Source organism: Neodiprion fabricii, chromosome 2, assembly GCF_021155785.1.
Source record: "Neodiprion fabricii isolate iyNeoFabr1 chromosome 2, iyNeoFabr1.1, whole genome shotgun sequence".
NCBI lineage: Eukaryota > Metazoa > Arthropoda > Insecta > Hymenoptera > Diprionidae > Neodiprion > Neodiprion fabricii.
The window spans coordinates 21,909,213-21,922,567 of NC_060240.1; the positions used below are offsets into that span (position 1 = coordinate 21,909,213).

At 35.2% G+C, this 13,355-nt stretch overlaps 1 long non-coding RNA gene across 7 annotated transcripts; it reads left to right on the forward strand.

Moving 5' to 3' along the window:
- The first annotated feature begins 1,527 nt into the window (after positions 1-1,527).
- LOC124175506 lies at positions 1,528-13,162 on the forward strand. Of its 7 annotated transcripts, none has more exons than XR_006869182.1 (6): positions 1,534-1,888; positions 2,152-2,335; positions 2,445-2,769; positions 3,143-7,365; positions 9,369-9,421; positions 9,500-13,162. It is a non-coding gene; the product is annotated as an uncharacterized LOC124175506 (long non-coding RNA). The 7 variants fall into 7 exon arrangements; XR_006869184.1 differs by having other exon boundaries at positions 10,208-13,162; XR_006869183.1 differs by having other exon boundaries at positions 1,528-1,888; positions 3,143-9,421; positions 10,208-13,162.
- Positions 13,163-13,355: the final 193 nt, after the last annotated feature.

Consider the following 13,355-nt stretch of genomic DNA (forward strand, 5'->3'; position numbering starts at 1 on the left):
AAGCCAGGAAAGTACAGATGCTAGGTGAATTACACGCATAGGGTACTACTTATCGAAGTTGGTCTGCTGGTGGAGTTCTGTATTCTACCATATCATTAGCTCCGTTATAAACCGAACGTTTAAAGTTTATCTACATTGCCTAATTGGGCCGTTAATGCATTACGAAAAATAAAAAAATAAAAATATAGCGTGCCTTCCCGAAATATAACGACATTTTTAGAGATCCAATGTAATAACGATAAACTGCGACTTCGGTCTCTTATCTACATAGAAATAATGCTACACCACGAATAAATTAAAGATCTGTTTGTAACTTTCAGCTTCTCATCCAATAATTTGTCAAAAATTTCACAGGTATAATATGCCATAAGTTGCATTGTGGATTGCATTTGGTTCTAGGAAAAGGTCTTATAAATTTATTGTATTTTTCGTCGTTTTTTGTCTCGTGACTACTGTTTTATCGATTTCTGGGAATCGATGGATTTTCCTATGCATTTTTAACATACATCGTACAGTGGACAGTGGTGTTTATCCATTGGGGCCCATTCACATGCTGTATCGTCTCCACGTGTCCGCATAACCTATTATTTGAATTTGGTTATTGTGACTCCGGTGTTTGCTCATTTGAGTGCTCAATACGATGATGCAACCATCACAAAACATTAAGCGTTTTTTGTATCTCATCAAACGGCCTATCGTTATGGCTGATGCAGCTCACAATCAGTGTCTCGGATGCGGCTTTTACTGTAATGTGTGCTCGCATATTTGCAGAGCTGGTCGTTTTGCATATTATAGCAACTGTAAGAAGTGCTGTGGTCCAGCGAATAAGGACCAATTCGAGAGGCTGTTCACTTCATCATTTAACATTTGATCGGAATGCGTATGATTTCGGTTGAAATCACGGGGGAATTTTGGCATAATCTCTGAATATCTTAGAAATTGACATAATTTGAAATCGATCTGAGCCGCATGAAATTGAGTGAAATTATTGAAATCTTGTAATCGCTTGTCACTTCACCTGTAATTGAATAGCCCAGCCCTCTGACCAATGGGTGGGAGAAAGATTTCTAGAGAAAATCTTTGTGCCGTCACAAAAAATTTACGTAGTAAATTGGAAGCTAAGTCCGATGAGAACACCAAAAAACTCACGAACACTATCGATGTAGAAAATTGAAATCGATGCACGTTGTTTTCAATAAGAATAAAAGCATTTTATTATTATATAGAAAACGGTACAATATAACCACAGATTTTCTATGGCTATGTATAGAAATCTGTGAATATAACAAACGTTCGGCGTCCAGCGTAATGTTAGTGAAAACCTCTGTCTGCCGCCTCTTTGGTTTCGCGTCGTAGAGACAACCGCTCTAGGTAGCGTTGCGCTACCTGGCATCGTAACTATGGAACTATGACAATCGACACTAATATCGTTGGTAGCGTTTTCGATAAGATTTCAGCTTTTACTTATAGTCACATTGATATCAATGGACTGGATATTCATGAGTCATTTCAGTGATTGAAGATACCTGAAACGGGCACCGTAGCGGCTGATAAAAAGTCTGTCTATCACACTGAAATATAATAAAACGACCACTGTGGTGGTGGGGATTCCGGCGAAAGAGATAACTCGGGAGGAAGATTGTCTCTTTCTACCAGCTATTGCGCATGCGTGAGACCAGTCTACCAATAAGCAAAATTATAACGCTGATTCACATCTTGTTTCATGCAGTAAACTGTGAAGTTTGTTTACGCCGTTCACATCAATTGCTCTGAATCGCTATATACAGCTATTTAAATAAATAACTTTATAGCAAAAAATGGTGAGGGTTTGCTGCATTAAAGGGTGTAAAAACTCTTCGGACACTGTCTGCAGCTACTCATTCTTCGTGTAAGTATCATTATTTCTAATGCGATTGTATCAATTATAACCTTCAAATGAAGCCCACGTTCGCAGTCGCAGCTAAGGGAAACAGGATAGCGACAGTGAAAAATTGAAATATCAAGAAAATAGAAATGCCTTGGAAATATGTATTGCTTCTTCACAAGTAAATCTTTGCCAAGCAAGTCCTGTACGTGTGGCTGTAAACTTTGTATGCTGCGTTTTGCGCCACAACCTTTATCTATAATTAATAATTATGTATCTGGTTTTAGTTTCCCATATAACAACGAAAAGCTTAAAAAATTATGGCTCAACAGTGGGCCTGGATATAAAACTATATCCAAGTATTCATACATTTGTTCATACCACTTTTTCCCGGAGGATTATGTGGAACACAAACACACTGCCAGAAGAACATTAAAAAAAAATGCAGTACCCAGCATATTTGATAACAATGTATGGTTTTATTTTTAGTTTATTTGTGAAAGAAGTAAAAATTTATGATTGCTATAATATTCACTTTGTTTAAAGAAATTTCCTAAAATTATTTTTGTACTAAAACCAGGTACCTAAGAGTGCTGTTCCTCAGATGAGTAACCTACCAAACTACAGCTTCCAATATGATACTTCACCATCACCACCAATAAAATATGAACAAAGCGATGAAGATGATAAAAAGTCCAACAAAATGTTTTGCGGCACGGCAGTACAAACTTGTTCACAACTTAGTGGACCAAGCGTGTCTGTACAAACTTGTACACGACTCAGTGGACCAAGTAATCGCGAACAAGAACTAGTCCGTAAAATAAAACTTCTGCAAGATCGATTGAGGTATAAAAAAAAAAGGATTCAAAGATTCCAGGACTTGGTAACACATCTGAAAAAAACAGGTGAATCTTCAGACCCCCTTGAAGAAAATTTTTTTTTTCAAATTAACGAATCTGATTGAGAAGTACTGAAAAATGAGATTCACAATAATATGAGAGGTGAAAATAGCAGAAAATATACCCCACAGATAACAAAATTTACTTTTACTCTCTTACTCGCTACGAGCTTATGATTTTGATAGATCTAAACTTAACTTACCTCATACTTGCACATTGAGACAGTGATTGCAAGATTATGTTATCTATTTCGGTTTTATAAATAATGTCTTTCAATATCTAAAAACCGAAAGTATCGATAAGGTGCTGAATAAGTAATATAATATCATTATATTTATTATATATATTAGAATAAGTAACTGAAATTTGTTTCTTTTAGGTATGACGAAAGTACAATCAATGATGCAGATGATAGCACAGAAGCGGATTAACAAACAATGAATAGTCTATTCCAAATATGGGCAACAAACTATTATACAACAAATTGTATAATATTTTTAATGCTGCTAAATTGTGCAAACGATAAGAATCTTATAGCAAAGATATCGATCTGGTAGTGCAATCAACGATGACAGCTGATGGTCATATGAGTAATTGACCGTGAAGGCTAGTCGAATATTCTGAAGATGCCTAAGCGACGAGTAACAGAGTCGGCTAGACAACAGACAGAGACAGCAGGAGTTTGCAAGCACACAATTAAAAGTAATTCACGGACAGACGCGCAAATGATGCGAGCAGCTGCGGGGTACCGTGGCTAGCAGAAGCCTTAGCATAAATAGGGATGCAGCAGGGCACACTTCAGCGGATTGGCAGCTCCACTGTCTCACTATGTCAGAACTGAGCAGTTTTCATTGCAAGGCTGTAGCTACATTTAGTCATTTTCTATTATTGAATCTTGGTGAGCGGTCAATTATATATAAACGTATTTTTTGTTAACGTTTCGGCCCGGATATGGGCCCTCCTGAGAACGATTTATTTATTTAACTGTTAAGAACAAAATAAGATTTTTTATAAGAAAAGTACAATCAGACATTAAATACTGTAGGTGTAATACTCTTAAGGCTATTGCATATTATGGGTTAGTAAGTACAATTTTAAAATTAAACCAGTAAAAACCTGATCTCAAAGATATTTGAATTTTAATTCCCGCCACCCGATGTCCTACAAAATAGGCACCATCTTTAATTTTGTTGACCGAGCCATCAAACTTTTAAGTACAGAATTCCATGAAAAAAATCTGTCACTCATATATAATATATTAAGATGGAATGATTATCCTCACGCATATTACACAAACATATAAGTAAGAGCCGCTCCCGTATCAACAACTTACTTGACAATAACATTGACTCTGCTTCCGCAGACGACAATAGACCTGCCACTACATTTATTCCCATCCCATACGTATCTGGTCTCTTTGAGTCACTGAACCGTCTATTTACCAAACACAATGTCAAGTTTGTGGGAAAAAAATCAAAAAACTTACAAATAATCTTTGATTCGGGAAAAGATAGGATCCCCATGGGCAAACGATCCAATGTTGTGTACAAAATACCGTGCAATGATTGCAATCAAGTTTATATCGGACAAACTGGCCGCCACCTAAACACCAGAATCAACGCAATGTACATGAGAATGAAGAACGTCACACTGCTCTAACAAAACATGTGACCAATAAACAACATACTTTTAGCTACGACAATACAAACATCCTTTGTGAAGAACCTAATTATTATAAAAGGTTATTACTAGAAATGTGCAATATTGTAGGACAGACTAATTCCGTTAACCTTAGACAAGATGTTGAACATCTTAGTAATATTTACAAACCGCTAATCTCCGACCACATATCGCATATTGTTTAACCTTAACTATACACATAAAATTATTGTTCCCATGGCACAGTTTTATTTACATAATTTTTTTGTTTTTTTTTGTACATATGTTTATATCTGGTTCACCTTCACTCTGGGTCATGTTTGTTTCTCCCATCAGTCGTTATTCACTAGTTGACCCAACCGGTTCAACAAAACTATTGTTAGACATGGAGAACAGAGTCATAAAGATCCCAGTACCACTTTCTTGGACATTGAGTAAACTAATTTAACTGATATAAAAACCTTCTTTAAAACCTTTTTATTACATTGACCTATAGACAGTGAAGATACATAGTTTTTTTAATCTTTTTAATTAATTACCTCCAATTTGTAACTCCTACACTTTAAACAACCGGAGGAGCTGACAATGACTACCGTTACTTGAAGAACGTTGTCTCGACAAATTGTATTTTATGAATTCGACTGTATCTTAGTCCCCTTACTATAAAAAGGTAAATTACTCTCTAAACCTATTTTTTTTCAATTAATCAAAATTGTACTCACTAACCCATAATATACAATAGCCTTAAGAGTATTACACCTACAGTATTTTTTTATAAAAATTCTTATTTTGTTCTTGACCGTTAAATAAATAAATCGTTCTGAGGAGGGCCCATATACGGGCCGAAACGTTAACAAAAAATACGTTTATATATAATTGACCGCTCACCAAGATTCAATAATAGATTATACACGAGGTCGAGAATTCTTACCCTTCATATTTAGTCATTTTCGGGACTTGGAAAATTTAGGCATTTTGCTTTTCAACACTTGAGCGAATATAGAGTCGGCTGATCCGGCATCTTAGAACTCCCTTCTGTTTGATAAACTTAAAATATTCTCCTAAAGCACGAAATAATTCAAACACCGAATTAAAACTTAAACTTTTCGCGCACAGCACCAAATAGTATAATTTGAAAAACTTGTTTGATAAAATTTTATAAAATTTACTAATTCAGGAGCAGAACCTATAAATTCTTTAGAATTTATTTCCTTTATTTTTATGTTTCAATCTTTTTTGTGAAACTTTATTTTTGATTTATTTTATGTTATATTTTGTATCAGTGTTACAATTTTCGTTTTATATTAAAACCTTTCTTAAACGTATGTGTTTGCTAGACAGAATCTTTCATTTGGTGATATTGATCAGGTTAATTATCCCTGGTCTGATGTTGTAAAAAAATCGTAAAGAAAGTCAAGCTAGGCACGTCCAGATATGGTTTCATACCCTATTCTGAGGATGAAGGTAGCTCTAACCAGTTAACCAACCACCCGAGTCAGATCCAAAACTTAGATGTTCAGGGTGTTTTTCAGATCGACAAACTCGACCCTTTTTTTTCAGCAACTAAGACCTATCCTTTAAATTTAATTATTTTATCGCCTTTAATTAACAAAAGGCAAAAACAGTCACGATAATATGAGTTTTTTACAAACCTAAACGCTTCAAAAAACGCCAAAGGTATATAAACTTGAATTATTTTGGGTGACAACTGAACCCTACTTGTTTTACAACACTTATACCGACATTTTTTCAAATGATTTGTATTTACAATTTATAAATTCGTATAACATCAACAGATATACTTCTACGCTTTTAATGAATAATTCAATACGTATTTCCTCCTAGTTATGCTCAGGTATATTATTCCCGATTCATTTCAGTTCTGATGAGTCAGGGTCTTTGGATACATTGAAAAACGCACCAAACTACCCCTTCTTAAATCGCAAGTATGCATACAAGTTATATACATCATAATACAAACATAATGTAAACGCTTACGAAAATCGTGTATAAGATTTTTGAAAGACTACTGATGCGAGAGAGACAGCACTTCGCCTCCAAGCTATTTCTCTCTTTCTCTCTCTCTTTTTTCGAAAAGCCAGCAGTACAGCTAACCATGCGAGTGATCGTTCCAATATTATTATATTCCAGTGGTCTAAATGCTTCTTAAAGACTAGTTTTCCCATTGATCAGTCTGAAGTATCCGTTTTGCGATTGACCAAATCATTTGAAGATGAAGTACGCCCACCCAAGGTGACACTTATGAACGTCCAGAACGTTTTATGGGTTCTTCAAACAGTAAAGCCTTGCTTTCTGAAAACATTACATGTTGCAACTATGAAGGGTAAAAGTAAGAAGTAGTATCTCATATGGTTTTGAACTGAAAAAGTGTCCACTATAAAGCGACAAATAGTGGTTCAACAAGTCACCAAAATGGCGCTAGTAAGCCATCAGGGTTCATTCTGATTAGCACTTTCTTTTAAATGTGGAACTTTCGTCATAGTAACACCATCTCAATTGTACTCTATTTTATAAACACTTTCTATACACGGAGATAATCGTTCTTACCTCTACCCTCCGTAGTTGCAACGATAAGACCATTTTGTCTTAAGAGAAGATTTTATTTTTTAATGTAGTTTCAAGAAAAAAAGATGCGGTATCATAAAACCCAGCAGAAACGAAAATAATCAATATTTTTTCGCCTCCTGCAGTTGTTTCGAAGATATATCAACAGATATTCACATAGTGGTGAGAATTCAGTTCAAACTTCGCAATGCGGCTAGCTATTTGCTTACCCTGCGTGTGGCACCGCTGCACACTCGAGCGCGATCTTCAATTGTTACGCGTGTTGTTTATAACCTCAGTCATCATTTATTACGATTCCTGACATGATATGTGAGTTTCGTACTGCAGGACAATATTTTTTAAGCATATTCATCCAAGGTAAGAATTCAACGATTGTGTTACGTATCGTAATACCGAGTGTATAAATTTCAACATTCGTACCGTCACATTATAGTACGTATGGATGAGAAATTTCACAGTTCTATGTAAACTATTACTCGTAACTTTTGAACTACTTTTCCGCCCACTACCAAACTTATACAATCATTGGTATTAGAGGATATGTTGTGTAAAAATTTAAGCCAATTCGATTATCGCACTATTTTGTTACAGAAGATTCTCGAAGATTTTTCATCAAAACTATACTTATGCACAAAAATAGCACAAAATTATTTTTAGAAAATTCATACAAAGACGTGAAACTTCTGTACAGGAACTTTTTCCATATGCCATCTGAATTTTAAGCTATGTTATGTTGAAAAAATGAGAAATCGTCACGCTTCGCGACAAACCGTTTGCTCGAGCAGCATCACGCAACAAAGTTTTCCTTCGAATTCGCTAAAACCGCGAGTGTAACCCATGAAGTGATCAAAAGCCCCCACCCCCCCGCTTCTTTCTCTTCCCCCGACTCAAACAGGTTCCGAAAGAACGGCACCACGGCTCGATCCAGGCCATTTAAGAGACCGTGACGAGGCACCTTGACTGGGGTTCACCTTAAAATCGACCTACACTCCGAAAACTCTAAGGCGATTGGGGACCGGTGCACTGCTTATTGTTAGTTAAAACTCCCCACAACCCGACCCACGCGAAAAGGTCTCCCTCCGTCGCTGTCTGGGCGGAAAAAGTTCAGTCAAACTACTTTCCGGACAGACCCTGTAATGTGGAAGATATCGTTTGAGTGTTTGATGAAAATGAACAGGTTGATGGGATTTACCCCAACATGAAGTCGATGTAGTAAATCACGGTATATTGTAAGCTAAAATATAAGTCCATGGCATTGCGGGATGCTCGTTGGAATATGTCAAATTCTATCTTATGGGACACAAACACTGGGTTAAAACCGAGACTGAAGTTAGTAACGTTAACATAACGAAACGTCAGAGGAAAAAATCACTATTGTGCAATATCGTAATGACTTTCAAGGGGTTGACTTTTCGAAATATATCAGTATTTTTTGTTTATCGTGGTTTACTAAAATTCAAACAATCCCAAATGTGCAAAATAACGATTTTTCCTAAACATGTATTGTTACTGTAACCTTACTAACTTCATCCTTACGGTTAAAATGGGTTGTAATAATTCTAACGAATATGAGGCGCCATTAGAGACTCCGCAAGGTACGCAATGTGGCACTGTATTTTTTTAATGTAATAGTTAGGGACGTTTGTCCGGTTGTCGAACACTCCAAAGTGTTGCTCTATGCGGATGACTTGAAAATGTGTGGAGACTTTAGGACTACGGCGGATTCCATGATGTTGCAGGTCGATTTAAATATTATCGAGTACTGGTACGAGCAAATGGTTTGACTTTCAATGTGAAAAAGTGCAGGGTAATTACTTTTTGTCATCTGAACAGTTATTTCCATTCTAATTGTAAGTATTGCATTAGCTGCCGTTAGGGATGTTGGTTAGGTCGAACCTTACTTACGCTTCGTTAATTAAGTTACCGAATTAGGATTTGCACTCTAGTATACTGAAAATGTTATAAATCGGTGTTAAATCATAAAATGTCTTGAAAGAATTCAGTGTGTAATTGATGACATGATTTATTTTGTAAATTCGATAAAATATGAAAGAAATCACATAATAAATTACAAACGTACAAATCATCAGATATGCTAGATCAAAATTCATGACGTTCACTATAATAGTTGATTATATGATTTTTGATGTAGTATATCTATTAGTAGGGAAGGAAATAAAGTCTATCCAACACTGATTTCTGCAACATCTAGCATTTAGTTTTGGCTTCTCCTCTATGCACCGTTTTTACTATAATTATTAGGACGTTGCGTTGCAGGATTATTAGGAGACAAGCGATATTCGCTCCCCAAAGTACTTTAAGGCTTACCGGGATTTGTTCTACTTATTTGAAATTTTCAGGAACCTGATGGATGCTGCGGGATTAGCGAAAAGGCTAAACTTATCTTCTCCAAGTAGGCTTCTGCACGTTAATCATAATATTCTTAGCATTAGAATGCATAAGAGTGACGTAAATCATCGATCACGATCAGCTACAGATCGCTTAAGTATGTTGCCAAACAAGAATGCGCATTGGCTCAATCTTACTTCAACATCCATCTCAGATTTCAAACCGCTGGCGCGAGATGCACTTTTTAGTTTCGAATTATCTAGATTGGCATGCTATTATTGCACCCATTTTGTGCTACTTGTCATAATTCTTCAGTCATTCACTGTGTATGTCAGGGTAATTTCTTAACTATTATATCTTTGTAAAAAGGCATTACCCATGCATAATAAATGAATAAATAAAGATTTATTTTTATGGGACTCAAACTTAATAGTTCAATTTTCAAATCGCAAAAAAGAAGCTGTATACCAAAATTTGGTGAATTATGTGTAATATGATCAATAATATTGGATTTGTTCCCCATTTCTTATCACCAAGTTTGATAGGAATTGATTTCAATTGAATTTTTGCACAAAACTCTAATTGCAAATCCCAATCAATCCCAAAAAAAGCTCCATATCTACACAAAATACATAACAGACCAAATTTAGCCTCAGAAACAGAAGTCGAGCAACACTTCAGGAACTTTCTAAGATCATTGTACACTACGAATGAATGAATTATAAAGTTCCTAATAAACGATGTAATAATTCATGTACTCAAACATTATCTGCGGGCAGATTTGCAGACGTTGCGAATAAGTCGATGATATAAAAAGTAGAATTTACTCAACTGGGTGTTTTTATTTCAGAAATTTCGCCATGAGCAACGGTCTCGTGAATTTTCCTTCCTACACCGGAGCAACGCTTTGCAGTCTCTGCATTTACAAGGACGCTGCAGCGGACGGCACTGACAAACATATTTGCAGCGGCCTAACAGACTCTGGACTTGTTCAGGGCGGTCAGTTACAGAGACCCATTAGTAGTGGCAATAGCACCAGCAGCAATAGCAGCGAAACTTCGGAAAATCAACATATCGCCATGTCACCTCTGCAATAAATCTGCATGTAGATACGCGAAACCTAAATATTTAATTGTAAGTTAGTAACGTTGTTGCGTCAAGATTGACGTTTCGGAAAATCATTATTTCACAATTGCAGCAATGTCTGAAATTCAGTAAATCATAATAAAGCAAAATGTATTCATACTTTGAAATCCTAATTACTTCAAAGTCATTAGAAACTTGCTAAACAGTAAACCCCCCCCCGCCCCATCTTCGTTACGTCAACGTTACGAACTTTAGCTTCATAAATATCACACTTTCGAACATGTTTGAAAGTCAACCACATCCATTTTTGTTTGCAATATTATGGATGCTAAATTCTCGGAGATGAAAACCTATTTATCAAATATTTGATGTATGAAAATTATTCCTTGGTAAAAATGTGTTGCGTGAAATGATGTCTCAAGAATTTAGTTTTACAATATCGATCATGAAGAGATTGATTTTATGATATTTGCCAAACGGATTTAAACGTTGACATGCAATCAATATGGCCAATGTTAGACACATTATGTATTAATATTTACTTTGGCTTTGGGCTGATTTTGAGCACTCGTTAGATATGTCAATGCAAAGAAAATAACAGGTAGATATCTGCAGCTGAAGTGTGATTTCACGTTAAGCTCAATTTTCATAACTTCAAATTCTGTCCAAATTAGGTGTACGTGTGTATGTAAAAAGCGAAATGCGAATAGAAGCGGGTATGATTGGATGTTACGGACACGTATTAGTCCTTTTCACTTACCGTAGACACGAGAATAGAGGAGGGATCCTATTTAGTAAAATTGGCAGCCGAATTTTTCACGATCTTTATTGACGAAGACCAGACGCAAAACTTGTTGACACTTTGTCACGAAAACAAAATGACTGCCACAGAAATATTTGCCAAAATTTCCGGGTGGAATGATTAATTAAATTATCAACTAGATTTCACACTATTACAGTACACATATTGGGTTGCAGGTGATCCGTGTTCGTGCAATTAGATGAATATCCTCAACACAAGCTAATTACTAATTACATACTTGATAATTCCCCGTTCGACCCAGATTTCCCCACGGAAATTGCTGAAGAAAAAATGAGTGTAAAGTGATCATAATAGTATGTTATTCTTATGGCGAAAAAAGGGGCACGGCAAGGAGTTGAGATGAATATCAGAAACTAATTAGCGAATTGTTTTAGAATTATTTGAAGTCAATTTGGAGGTCGGTGCGGGAAAAATTCGTCGATACCCTAAATAAGGACTACCGTAACGTGTAGTACATACGTCATTACACTCAGAATATCACTGACGGTACGGTACACTTTGGATAAATTCAGAAGGAGACTGTATATAGTATATATATATATGTATGAAAAATTGCAATCGCTGATAGAGTGTAACGTATTTGAAAACTTACTGTAGATGCATGATCTGCGGTCGCTTTACCACTCGTGGCCAATAAAAAAATAAAATGAATTCATTATTGTAATTTTGAATCCATTCAATTGTTCAATTTGGTACTAAAACTCGACTTTAACCAAGTCGTAGCCGGAAGTTTTTAATACTTGATATACTCTGTAGTTTAAAATTTGGTGTTTATTTAGCTCAATTCGATCACATGTAACGAATATGCCATAACTAATTTAAATGATGGCGTAATTTGTAAGATAATAGAAGCCGGTAGATCTACCTTAGATATGGCAAATTCACGAAAAAGATCAGTTCAGACCGCCAGGCTCTGAGAAGTAGGTTTCAATTTAAAAATGGTATCACTGATTATATTTTTCCCTCAACTATTTATATTAATGCCAAAGAGATGTTTTGTACTATATTTTGTCTCGACATGCCTATGGCAGTTTTCATTTTACGATTGCCGTGATTACGATTGTTAGATATTTCATGGTTTTTCAATTTGTCACAGGATTAAAAACTGCAAAAATTCATAAGCTCGATGACACTTACAACAGGAAATATGAGCGAGGATTTCAAGAATGAGCATGTATGCTCCGAGTAAATTTTCCAAAGGGTCATCAACTTGAATTTAAATATAAATGATAGGAATAAAACAATAATTAAAATTTCTTTGAAATATAAAAAACAAAGGACATCCAAAGAAAGTATGTAATAGTGGTTAATTCAAAAACTATTTTCGCAGAAAATTTCCGACAAGATATCAAAATCGAAAACGAGAAAAATGTCTAGACTTTATAACTCATTCATCTCACATAAAGTACTGCATTTATCTTATAATAGATACAAGTGAAGTCTGTAATTGGTATGTTCTTTTCTTTAATTTGAACCTGAAGTCAATTCCACCAAATATTTGTTTCTCACATGTCAGATGTAAGGCACCCTCGTCTCGGTATTTTTACTGAAAATTGCTTCGACTAAGTCGTAACTTAGAAATAAGGTGAAAATCTCCTTCTAACTGCGACGATAGTTAGATATCCAGATAGAATTATAACATCGATATTCTTGTATTATATATTATATGTATAATGAATAAAATATATATACATATATATATCAAACTATAATATTTATGACTGAACTAATATTTCCTCTACAACACACTATTTTTTTTAGACATGATTATTACGAAACAGAGTACCTTGTACATTTACCATGGCAAAAAACGTTGGATTGTGAAAAACTTTTGAATTGATCTAAAAAAAAAAAAAACACGTTTGGAAACTCCAAAAAAAAATTTACAAGAATTTTCAAAAGTAGATGTATGTGAGCAAGATTTCAGTCAAACCGTTCAACGGTTTCAAATAAAATTTGCACGTGCAGCACGAAGATGTATTTACTAATTAGGTTTTGAGGTTAATCACACTTTCAGTTTTATAACGTCATTCGCTGTAACTTTCACTTTCTTTTTGAGATCAAGCCTTGACAATACAATACGGTATTT